The sequence below is a fragment of the Diadema antillarum genome, unplaced genomic scaffold (genome assembly GCF_040938485.1).
Source record: "Diadema antillarum isolate AM-2024a unplaced genomic scaffold, OU_Dant_1.0 seq00001849_RagTag, whole genome shotgun sequence".
NCBI classification, from domain to species: Eukaryota; Metazoa; Echinodermata; class Echinoidea; order Diadematoida; family Diadematidae; genus Diadema; species Diadema antillarum.
In genome coordinates, this window is record NW_027272521.1 from 247,124 (window position 1) to 260,323 (window position 13,200).

Here is a 13,200-nt window from a genome sequence, read left to right on the forward strand (position 1 = left end):
ATAATAACTGAATATATAACAATAAATATCAGTTAACCAATACAACATTAAACAACACAACACAACACAACAATATTGTGTTAATGACTTCAGATTTGTTATGCTCAAAAATATATATTTCGTTTCACAAACAGACATTAAAGCTGAGAAAGACCACGGTCGAAAGCTTCACAACTCTGCCGGTTTCATGCGACATCTTCTGTTATCTACATTGTCTCAACTATAATTTCACTTAAGATGACAGAGGCGTGCGGTAGGAATATCAGCATCATCACACTATATATGTATATATATATATATACATACATACATCTATATATATACATACATACATGTATATACATACATCTTGCGCTTTTCCAAAAAGGAGGAACAGTAAGAGGAATAATGATGTCAAAGCTACGCACCGATTTCTCCTTCCTTTCTCATATCTTACATATATATGTATATATATATATATATATATATATATATATATATATACAGGGCTCGACACTAACTTTTATTTTTGGTGGCCCGATCGGGCCACCAAAATCATTAATTTTTATTTTTTGGTGGCCCGAAAGTAAAATCTGGTGGCCCGAAAAAAAAATCAAGAAAAACATAAGAAATACTAAATCGGTCCTATATGAACCCAGAAAATGAAATATTAAGTATTACTGAAGTGATACATGTACCCATGTCTAAAACAAATGAAGAGAAAATTCAATCATCTTACCGTTATTCTGAGTTCTAAGATTTATGCAAATAGGCTTATAGATTATTATAAAGTTGATGCCTATTTAGGTGGTCAAAACTTACGTTTGAAACGATAGAGTGGGAGCATTTGCAGACATTATTTTGTGAACATCCGACATCTGTTTTGGCATTATAAAGAGCTGGAAGTTACCGTTATTCATTTCTGATTGTAAAAGCAAATATCCAACATTTACTAGTATTTTAACACCGTACGGAGCCGAATGTTACTATTAATTTTTTTTTTTCAAATGTAAAAGCAAAGAACTGACATTCATTTTAGCATCTTACGGAGCTGAATGTTATCCTTATTCATTTCTGAACGTGAAAGCAAACATCCCCAATTTATTTTAGTATCTAACTGAGCCGATTGATACCGTTAGTCATTTCCAAATGTAAAAGCAATAATCTGTTATTCATTTTAGCATCGTACGGAGCAGAATATTACCGTTGTTCATTTAAAAATTTAAAAAGCAAACATCCAACATTTGTTTTATAATATCGTACGGAGCCGAATGTTACTGCTGTCCACTTCCGAAAGTGAAATGAATTATCTGACAATTTAGCATTGTAAGGAGCCGAATTTTACTGTTTTTCATTTTTGAACGTCAAGGCAGACATCAGACATTGAATATTTTACCATCAAACGCAGCTGAAAGTTACTGTTATTCATTTCGAAATGTAATAGCAAATATCCGACATCAAGACTGTCCGACATTCATTTTAGCATCGTATGGAGCAGAATATTACTGCTATTCACTTCCGAACGTAAAAGCAATCATCTGACATTTATTTTAGCATCTTCCTTAGCCGAATGTTATTGCTATTTACTTTCGAAAGTAAAAGCAAACATCCGACATTTATTTAATCATCATTCGGGGTTGAATATCATTGTTATTCATTTCCGAACGTCAAAGGGCAAGGGATCATTCGACATTTATTTTAGCATCTTCCGCACCTGATCTGTTATTGCTATTTACTTCAAACTGAACGTGAACATCCGGTATTTATTTTACAATCTATATGGAGTTGAATATTATTGTTGTTCATTTCCGAACGTCAGAGCAAAATTAATATCCGACATCTATTTTAGCATCTTCCGGAGCTGAATGTTGTTGCTATATACATTCGAACATAAAAGCAAACATGAGACATTATTCTTATCATTCACCTGACCGTGAACATCCGGCATTTATTTTACTATCTATATGGAGTTGAATATCATGTTTATTCATTTCCGAACATCAAAGGGATCATTCGACACTTACTTTAGCATCTTCTGGAGCTGAATGTTGTTGTTATTTACTTTCCAACGTAAAAGCAAACATCCGGCATATTTTTCTTATCGTACGGAGTTGAATATTATTAGTATTCATTTCCGAACGTTAAAGCTAACATTCCACATTCATTTCAGCATCTTCTGGAGCCGAATGTTATCCTTATTCATTTCCGAACGCAAAACCAAACATCCGACACTTCTTTTAGTATCATACGGAGCCGAATATTACCGTTATTCATTTCCAAAATAAAAAGCAAACATCCGGCATCTATTTTCTCATCGTACGGAGTTGAATGTTATTAGTATTCATTTCCGAACGTCAAAGCTAACATTCCACACTTATTTCATCATCTTCTGGAGCCGAATGTTATCCTTATTCATTTCCGAACGCAAAATCAAACATCCGACACTTATTTTAGTGTCATATACGGAGTCGAATATTACCGTTATTCATTTCCAAAATAAAAAGCAAACATCTGACATTCATTTTAGCATCTTACGGAGCCGATTGTTACCGCTGTCCACCTACACATCCGACTTTTTGGTGGCCCAATCGGGCCACCAAAATCTTCATTTCTGAAATTTTGGTGGCCCGACGCGCGTTTTTGGTGGCCCCGGGCCACCGTTAGTGTCGAGCCCTGATATATATATGTATGTATATATATATATATATATATATATATATATATATATATATATACATATATATATATATATATATATATATATATATATATACATTATATGTATATGATTATACGTCTTTACAGATAGATAGATAGATAGATAGATAGATAGATAGATAGATATACGTCTTGTTTGTCATGTATTGCTATCTTATTGGTTTACTTTTGCGGGACTATTTGAGATCACTACAGGGGCGGGTCCGAAAAGGGGGGGGGGGGGGCGCCAAAATATTTCTGGTGACACTTCCGGGTTTCATCCGCTGACGCTTCAGCGCGAAATTTTTCCATTTCTCGTGTCACTATGACTTCCTGGTTTCATCGGCTGACCTTAAGCAACAAAAGGAAAAAAAAGTACTTCAGCGCAATTTTCTGCTCCCACTAAGATGGTATCTTCAAAGAATTAAAGAGGGGGGGGGGGGCGCCCGCGCCCCCTTTCATTTTTTCTTTATATTTCTTTTGCTTTAACAAAAAAAAGAATAGGGGGAGGGGGGCACGCGTGTTACCGTCTTAAAGTGTAACTCGGTCTTAAAGTGTAACTCCATGCCTAGGCTTCTAAAAATATGTCTCGCGTATAGAACCTCACCTGTGGTTTTGGATACGTTTACGGGCCAGTTCTTTCAGTCGTCTGCTCACTCACCACTCACTTTTATATTTGCCTTGGTTTTAAAATAGAACGAGTAACATTCATTCTGCATGCTTATATTTCAACTTGTCACGAATGAATATCATTATTTTCTTCCCTAAACTCTTGTCATTATGTATGAAGTGTGCTTATTTTTAAGAGTCATTATAAAAAAAGAGGTGAATGACAGATGGGGAGATGAGGGAGTAAATGGCACTGAAATGGGGATGGAATGACAGGTATATGTTTAAAACATCACAACTCCATCATACTGGAAACCTTCATTTAAGAAGTTAAAATTGTCATCTTTTCATAATTTGGTTTTGTAACTAATTATATGATACCTTGATGTATGTGAGTGTTAATGTATTGATGATGCGTGATGTGCGAGTGTCTTGTATATGACTTTAAGCAGCAATATGATACTAGTACTTGTACAAACTTCTACAATAGTTTTTGATACACCAAATTTTCCTTCTTGCAGTGAGTTGTAAAATGTTTCTACTTTTAATAGTCACAATAGGCATGATCATTTCTGCATGCAAGATATTTTATGGGGTGCATGTTTTCGAGAACAATCATGCACAATAAACCACACGTTACATGGAGTAGACATAATACCTATCACCTTCAATAATTATGCACGTCACGAACGCGAAGCTGCAGATGCTTTAAGGGTCCTATATGAGCAATTCATTTCATTTATTGCTGCTTCTGTATTAGACAATTAATCAAATCACTTTCGGAAACGTACTTATTGATTCATCAGTATTATATCATAATTATGGCTAACTTTGCACATAAAAGATAAGGAAATCATCATGAAAGAAAGCAGAGATAAATAAATGGAAAAGTGTAAGCAAGAGGAATGAAGTTTGCATTTCCTGATAAAATTGTGAAGTTCATCATACAAGCAGTTGAAACCTCATCGATCAGGGGAAAAAAATGATAAAATAAAAATCATGAAATCACTTTCCTACGTTGCATCAATGGCCACCATGTAGGATTTCAAAGTGAAAACCATAAAGGACCTTTCTCATCTTGAGATGTGAAACAACCAGGATGGTGTTATAGGCAAAAATTGTAAAAATTAAAGCCCATAAGGGAGTTATTAATTACATACACACCAGCAAAACCGTTACAGTGTTTATGTAATAATATATTAGATGCTGAATTACTGTGGGGATGCTACCTGCCTTGTAAAGTAAAAATTTTAAAGATTTTTCAACAAGATGTTACAAAATATGAACATTACGCCTCCTCCTCTCACCCCATCCCCCCCCCCCCTCCTTCGGCATCCCCTCACCCACCATATCAAATAAAAAAATACATTCATATATTCACTTTCTAGGTTTAAAACTATCGCATTGCATCAACTCTGTTACTAATGCTTCTGAAGAAGATTTGCATGTATTTTGTTCAAACAGTCCCTTATTTTGAGGCCTTTGGACTTGGTGCCCCTTCAAACAAAGTGGGATTCCATTACCCAAGGGATGCTACACATTTGGTGGAAATGGACATGTTATTGTCATAGAGTCAAGAAGATGCTGAAAATGTGAAAATTCTGCCTCCACCTATATATACCAGGACACGCCTGGATACCGCCATAATCTAACGTGAAACTTTCAACTTTGTGTCTTCATATCAGCATTTGCCTATAGCTCTATTATTTGTGGTTCTATATAATGAAGGAGGTATAAAAAAATCCATAATTTCTAATTATAATGCATAATGTTTTGGAAATAGACTAATGTACACATTCATTTGTTTCTCCTTTAAATCATGTACATTGTTATATGATATTTATTCATATATTTCGCTGAAAATAATTTTGATTCATATAACATGAAAAAGTTGAAGGAAATAAATCCTACAAACAAAGTAAGAAATACAATATGAACAATCGTATTTATCTCTTTATTGCTGATTTTTCTCTTGCTCTTGATCTAGTCTTTGTATTCCGTTAAAACACACACACACACACACAAATCTATAAGAGAATAAATCCCGTTAAAACGTCAGAAGGTAGGTGCATGTATACGATGCATTGTATAATACGTATGCTACTTGATTATGGAGAAAATACAAAATATAATGTGCCTTTATTTACATGTCCTTGAGCACTGGGTCTTTCTTGCAGTCGAAAAGTGTCATCTCTGATAAGCATAAAATGTTTGATGCAACTTAATATCATTTTACTTTATTTTGATGACACTATCACAGACGGAGAGCGTCAACAAAATTGCGAGATATTCATTTTCCCGAAGTGTCCATGACCCTACCAACGAACAAAGTGCTCTGTGTAGGGCGGTGCCAAATCATGAAAAGGAAAGGATGATCAGCTCTGAAGTTAATTGGCTTCCGGTCGTCGGAATAGCAGCTGTTAACTACCACCCTACTAGCAGTTGCAGCGGCAGCCTCACTGCCCTCTTCATTGATCTCAACGAAGGCCTTGTGGACCACATCAGAGATATACAGATCACGATTACCCGTGATGCCCTCAAAGTTGGCCTTGTTTTCGTCAAACGCATCTGTCATTCCCATGTCACTCAGGACCCTGCTGAGATGGAATTCATCTTCCACTCGGACTTTTGGCAGCCAGATATTGACCAGTCTCCTCTTGAGATTATCATTCCATCGTTTGAGCGAGTCAACAGACAGGTTGGCATCAAGGTGTGCGAGACCATCATCCTTGTTCGGCAGAGCAATCAACATGCTGAAATGATTGCCTTCGTAAGGCAACTCCAACACCATGCAGTCCAGGGCGTTGTCCTCTGCTAGTTTAAAATCATCGGACTGGTGCATGAGTTGCACTGGTACTGTTTTCCTTTCATCCAGGACCCTGAAGACGGACTGCTTAGTTTGGTAAGATTTGAATGGCGATGCCCATGGTCCTTTGAAGTATATTGCATTCACCAGCACCATGCGTGTAAGACAATTCAGAGCTGAGGGTGAGATCAAGTTCTTCATCTTCCCTTCTGTCTGTTCAGAGACCCAGTAGTTGATGGTATGGGCTACTTCAGGTAACGTGAAGTCGGCAACCGCTTCTACGGTGGAATTATAAAATGCTGCAGCGGTGTCTAGGAACTCTTTAGAGAACGGATATCCAGCCTTTCCGTACAATTTGTTTGCAGATTTGAGCTCACAACGCGCGATTGGATCGTGCATGTAGGAATGGAGTTGTTTGAATGCCTCGTGAAGTTGGTCACCGTTCACAACCCTAAATCGCAACACGTTTGACATTTGTGTCGCTGTTTTACCGCTGGCTCCAGCGTAGGTCATAGCCAAGGCAGTTGAGATGCTCAAGGGGGAAAAGAAGATGTTTTGTCCCCTCCGTGTACCTGCTATCTTTTGGTACATGTCTAGCGCGAATGTATTGTTGGCTTCGGCAAGCTGGGATATAGGTATCGTCGGGTGGGTCGATGATGCCATGGCGTACAGAAGAGGTAAAATCCTGTAGGTAGAATAAGGGCAGATAATATGTTAGAGAATTTAGTCACAGAGATATGAATTTGGCAAATTTGCATAAGGATGATTGGATGAATAATTATTAATGAATGAATGAAAAATGAAATGAGTAGATCTTATGTTACAGTTCAAGTGCAAGTTCAATTTCAAAGTTATGTCGCTTTTCCATGATAAATACTTTATTAACGTAAAGCCTACTTTCTTCAGTGACAGAAATAATGCATTTTAAATTGTACAGAGAAAATAATCATTGAAAACTTGCAGTAACGATATACAAGTGTACAATATATAGGTGCTGTATATATAGTCGTCGCGCCCCGTGTAGTATCTTTCGTTTGTTCTGATACATGGACACGAATAATCAATGTATTGCATATATATACCGTGTAGTGATTTATGTCAACGAACTTACTTTATTTATGTTGGAAGATGTCTTTGAGCAAAGTAGCTAAAATAATTCTTTACAAAAGACAAAAAGGAAAGAAGTATACATACACAATGTATATACTAAACCTATGACAGTGGAATAGAATATATAGGGTACGTACAAAGGAATGTTCATTTCGTCGCACTTAAAAAATCATTGAGTTATACCCCATTCCACAGATTTTTTTTTTCTCTCTTCGGTCGCTCGTCGGATAGAAGAATCGTTTTGTTTTAGCTTTGTTTTTTAATTCCTTTGTTTTTTCTTTCACCCAACCACCGCAGTATATCTGATTACGGTCTGATAAATGCTACTTGCGTTAGTCAACTATCAGGTTAGGGTAAGACACGTCAAGCGTCATCCACATCGTGCGATCTTGCCCCATCGGATCTATCGCACGACATGGCTGACATTGACTGACCTGATAGTTAACTAACTATACATTATGGTGTTTGGCTGTTTCAAAACACAAATAAAAAATAATATGTAAAGTATATAAACTGAAAAAAAAATGAATGCATCGTTCAAAACCCTTATCATTTCAGGTCGATGTCACTTTGAGCATGGATTCAAATATATGCACATGACGCTGTTCTTTTTCTGTTGATGTATGGATTCCTCAGTAAATCAGCAGTTATGTGATGAGGTTATTAAAGCATTCGTTAGTAGTCTTATGACTATTATATGAATACGATCATTTTACTTGCTGACATCATCAAAAGTTAACCTTTTTTTAGTATATCTCATACATTCCAGACTATTAGCTAGATTTCAGCATGTGGTAGCTTATTCATTTGGTATTAAAGTTAGATGTAGGCCTATAGTTTTTTTTTTTCATCAATTCGATGACGTCATCACTGCAGAAAATCGATTGAAGTTAGCTTATAACATTTGACCATTTTACGTTCTATTTCCATTACGGTCAGTTTTTTCGGATGCACATCACGAGACCGACACCCACGAGTCATACAGTCCACGAGTCATACAGCTCACAAGTCATACGGCCCATGAGTTATACAGCTCACGAGTCATACATCCCATTAGTTCGACACTCAGCTAACAAGGCCCATGAGACCGACACACTATATATAAGCCCCGTGTTGCATCTGCCGAACTCGTGGGCTGTTTTTACCTATATAGGGTCGAACTCATGGGCTTTATTTGCCTAGTGTCGAACTCATGGGCTGTATGACTCATGGATGTGTTTTCAATGTCGAAGTCGTGGGGTGTATGACTCATGGGTGTCGGTCTAGTGGGATGACCCCCTTTTTTTCTAAGTGCCAACTGACATGACGTTATCCACTCAGCAGTAGCTAACTCATCCTTTACACTTTAATCCTTTGTAAAATGCATAATATGCCTTTCGTTTGTCGACGACATGTGTGGGTTATGTATATACATTTTTGCTTCAACCTAATGGGGTTTTGTGTAATAATCATCGTTTGTGAGCAGGACATGTATAATATCGGCCACAAGATGTCAAGTTCGAATATGTGTTCTATGATGAACATCACTGAGATTCATTGCATGGCCAATCGCCCTCGATCACTAATTGAAAAGATCACCCAATTTGTTATATTCATGAATATATTGTGTAAATTATACTCTTCCTTTAAAAAAGACATGGCATGAGATGTGCTCGTGCAGCAAGTGGAAGTAAACGCAATCAATAATCACATGGATGTTTATCGCTTTTCAGATTTCAGTAGCTTACACTTCCGCCTAGGTTGATGGTATTTGGTTTGTTAGAGGAAAACTGATTATTGGTTTAAAAGAAAACCATCTTGTGGACGATTCATGACTGCATGTGTGTAAAGATATTTGCCAGTTCCTTCAGCAAACTAACATTCTCAATTGATGCCGCATTAATTAAATACACCATGTTCTTGGCAACCATCGTGCACGACAACGTCGTTTCAGGCCAACTTGGACAAAACGGGATTGACGTAAAACGATGAGACGGGATAGGCAAACGTGACAGGCCGTGATTGCCGTTGATCCTGTGTCAGATTTTAAACTGTCAAAAAAAAAAATTGCCACGGCAGTCACGGCGCTACTGAAGAATCCTGTATACTTTGATAAAATGGATAAAACGCAATGAAGCACGAAGGCACGTAATGGGCCGTAACAAAATTTGGAGGCGGTCCGTAGCGGGACGCGACGGAAACTACTTGTATTGATAGTCTAGCCTGACCAGACGCCGTAAGAACAGCGTCTGGATGATAGCTATGTTCACCGGGGCAAGGACTGGAACAAACAAGACTAGAATGTGGGGGGAGGGGGTAGGAAAATGTCTCATCTACCCACGGCGCACTGCGTTTCTGGCAAAATGTGGCCGCCGGGAACATGGTGAAAACGCAGCATTTTCATAACTTGAATCTTAGATTGTAACATTATTTCAGTTTAAACTCGTGAACTTTTTATTAGATCTCATAAGTGTTAAAAAAATCTTCAAGTGTTAAGAAAGAAAGAGGAAGCTTTGTTCTTCAGCTTAAACTCCTGCAAGTTATGGGAATGGATGCTTCAGGATCAGGGTCGCTTCCAGAGATTTTATCCACGGTAACAATGAAGAACAACCAATTGAAAACGCATAGCTCAGATGGATATACATGTAGTGTGTATAGGTGTTACAAAAAACATTTCCCACTTGTTATCCTTAATAGTTCGAAAACTATATATCACATAATACTGTCATTGATATGAACAATGCTGAGTAGTGTACAGTTTAATTTGAAGTGATTTAAATATAGCCTAAATCAGTTTCATTAAATCCATGATTAATTTCGAAGTTTGGTTCCAGATTTTGGTCAAATTTTAATTCTCTGTATAAAACTTCAACTTTACATAGGAACCAATGAATTTATTGTGTGCATGTGAGTGTGTGCTTACAATGACCCTGAACAATGGACATGAATACACGTGCCACCTTTTCAGAGCTCTGGTGACTAGGCTTCTGGTCTTGCTCCAAGGCACATGAATGTTTATTAATAGGTCGTGACGGATTCACTGGGCACTGGTAGTCTGAATTCATGGTACAGGGTAAAATGCATGCACAGAAAAAAGTGAGCACATTAGCACATGTTTCCATGTGCTTGCATACATTACATTTTGAGATGAACAAAGACTAGGTGTGATAGTGGAATTACTCATGAATAAATGATGAAGCATTGAAACCCTGGAGATTTTCTGGGTGTTAACTACACACCCCAATACACATCAACTGACACTTTCGCAAAGTTACAATTTTGTCGGGTTGAAAATAAAATTAACAAAATCTGTACCCTATCTTAAAACTTGATCTTGAATTTGATGAAAATGATTTATGCTTTCATTGTTGAATTCCTCCAACAAAATTGTACGCTATTAAGTTATTTCTCATATCATTGTTAGTGTTTTCTGATAATATATATTAATATATATATATATATATATATATATATATATATATGTGCAAGATTTGCTGTCAAGATATATATATATATATATATATATATATATATATATATATATATATATAGTTGAACCTCTCTTATCCGGCCTCCCTTTATCCGGATCTCTCTATTATACGGACGCAATCTCGCCGTGATTTTTTTTTTTAATAATTACGGGAGGAAAGAGGGATTCCCAACTCCTTGAGAACTCCTACACAAACACACATGAATAACATATACTTGATACATTTCTTCATAATTATTTAGGTAAATCATCCCAAGAATTTATAAAAGAAAATGATTTCATTCTTGCAAACACGAACCTCTAATTTGGGGTCTGTTACTGAGTGTAACAATGAAAAGGTTGCAGCATACACATTACTACATGTGGTACTACAATGGGCTACATCAGTACATGTGTATGTATATGTACATGTACAAAGCATTGAGTCTCCCGTATCCGGCCAAATCCCTTATCCGGATGAGCCCCGGTCCCGACTTGTCCGGATACGAGAGGTTCAACTGTATATATATATACTCAGCAAAAAAAAGTAAGTTCCCCCCTAACATTTTTGGATATATCTCAAAAACTATTTTACAGATTTTCATAATTCAAACGGGAATGGATAGGGAATTTCATTACGTATAACATGAATGGCATATCATTGCTACCAGATATCATTATTGGTGTAAAAAAAAAACGCATTTTGTGTCAAACTGCATGGGAAAAAAGTTGCACTTCAGGCTATATGACGCATATTGTGTACATTTCCTACGTAAGTTAGCAAATTACCTTTTCTAAATTGTGTAATTCTCAGGAATTTCTTCAGGTACAATGTGCTTCCCTATAAAACAGATGTTATGTATACTTTTCAAACAATAGGCATTTTCAATACGAAAATGTTGGTAGAAGCCATGTGATTTGTAATTCCAATTTGGATTGATCACATTAATGCGCCTATGGCTATTTTGCATCATTCACTCCAGTCGTATGGTAGATCAGTCTGTCCAGGGAAATGGCATCGAACGTATGGAGTGATGGCCTACAAGATCCCCTGACTGTAATCCAGTAGAGAATCTTTGGGATATCATTTGTGGAAAGCGAGCAAGAAGGTGATAAATGACACTTCACTGCAAGAATTTCAGCACATCTTGCAGAGAGCATGGGCCAACATTGAGCAGCGCCAAGTACAAACTTTAGTTAACAGTATGAGGAAGAGATGCCGGCTGGTCATTGAAACGGAGGTGGACATATTAATTATCAAATAATTCGCTGTATGCTCATGAAAAGAAAGAGATAGAGAAATATGCAATAAGCCATGCTTAAATGTTCAGAATCATGAGTGATTATTTGATTATTTGTGTGAAAGTCATTGCAAATCACTAAAATGCAACATTTGTTTCCATGCATTTTGACCTAAAATGCATTTTTTCACAGCAATAATGATATTTGGTGGCAATGATTTGCCACTCATCTTATGAGTAATAAAATACCTTATCCATTTCCGTTTGAATTATGAAAATCGGTTAAGTACTTTTTGAGATATATCCAAAAATGTTAGGGGGGAACTTTTGCTGAGTGTATATAAATAAATAAATATATATATATATATATATATATATATATTAACTATTGGGATCAAAAGTGGCAAATATTTTTGTAACACCTGGTTCAGTAAAAGAACTTGGCCTTATAAACTGTAACCAAACACATCCCTGTTACTTGCATGGATGGGTGCCGCATCACTTTGATGGTACTTACCGTGTACAGCTATGTTGTGCAGCGTTTACGTTGGAGGTTTGTAGCCCCAAGGTGCATGCAACGTGGTGATCAGCAGTAAATGTGTATCGCTGCCAAAAGTTTTTAGCTGGCAAAATGCACAGGTAACTTCAGAGTGCACATGAAGTGCCTTTTGCTACTCAAAAGCATGAAACACTAACACGCCGAAGTCTCTGATATCAACTGTGGGGTGTGGAGGACTTCAGACGTGAACCGGGATTTTTTACATGCAGCAGCCTTTACGATTCAATGCATAATACAGTTGATTGACGGGGTGTGGTGTGTCACGGATGTGTACCCTCTAGCAGTGGTGTGTTTATTGATAATCCACAAACCTCGAAACAGACCTAGAGACAAGGCCAGGGGCGGATCCAGGAATTCTGTAAAGGGGGGGGGGGGGGGGGGGCGTAACTATTATTTTTGGTGCCACTTCCAGGTTTCATTTCATTTTTTTCTTTTTATTTCTTTTGTTTTTAACGATACATAAAGGGGAAGGCGTGCGCCTCTTGCGCCCCCCTCTGGATCCGCCACTGAATGCGTAGGCATTGTGGGACCCACACACACACACACACACACACACACCAAAAAATGATATCATCATCCGTTAGGGGAAAAACATACTGTAAATATCGAAAAGTGCACTATACAACTGAGGAAAAGAAAGAAGCAAACAAGCATAGAAAGAGAGAAAGAAAGGAACGACACAATTGAATTGAAAGCTATGATGAATACAATCTCTTACTTAATATTATTTGCGATACAGGATAATCTGAAT

General features: G+C 37.1%; 1 pseudogene; it reads right to left on the reverse strand.

The window, feature by feature from the left end:
* Window positions 1-5,575: 5,575 nt before the first annotated feature.
* Window positions 5,576-6,754, reverse strand: LOC139712756 (leukocyte elastase inhibitor pseudogene; annotated as a pseudogene).
* Window positions 6,755-13,200: the final 6,446 nt, after the last annotated feature.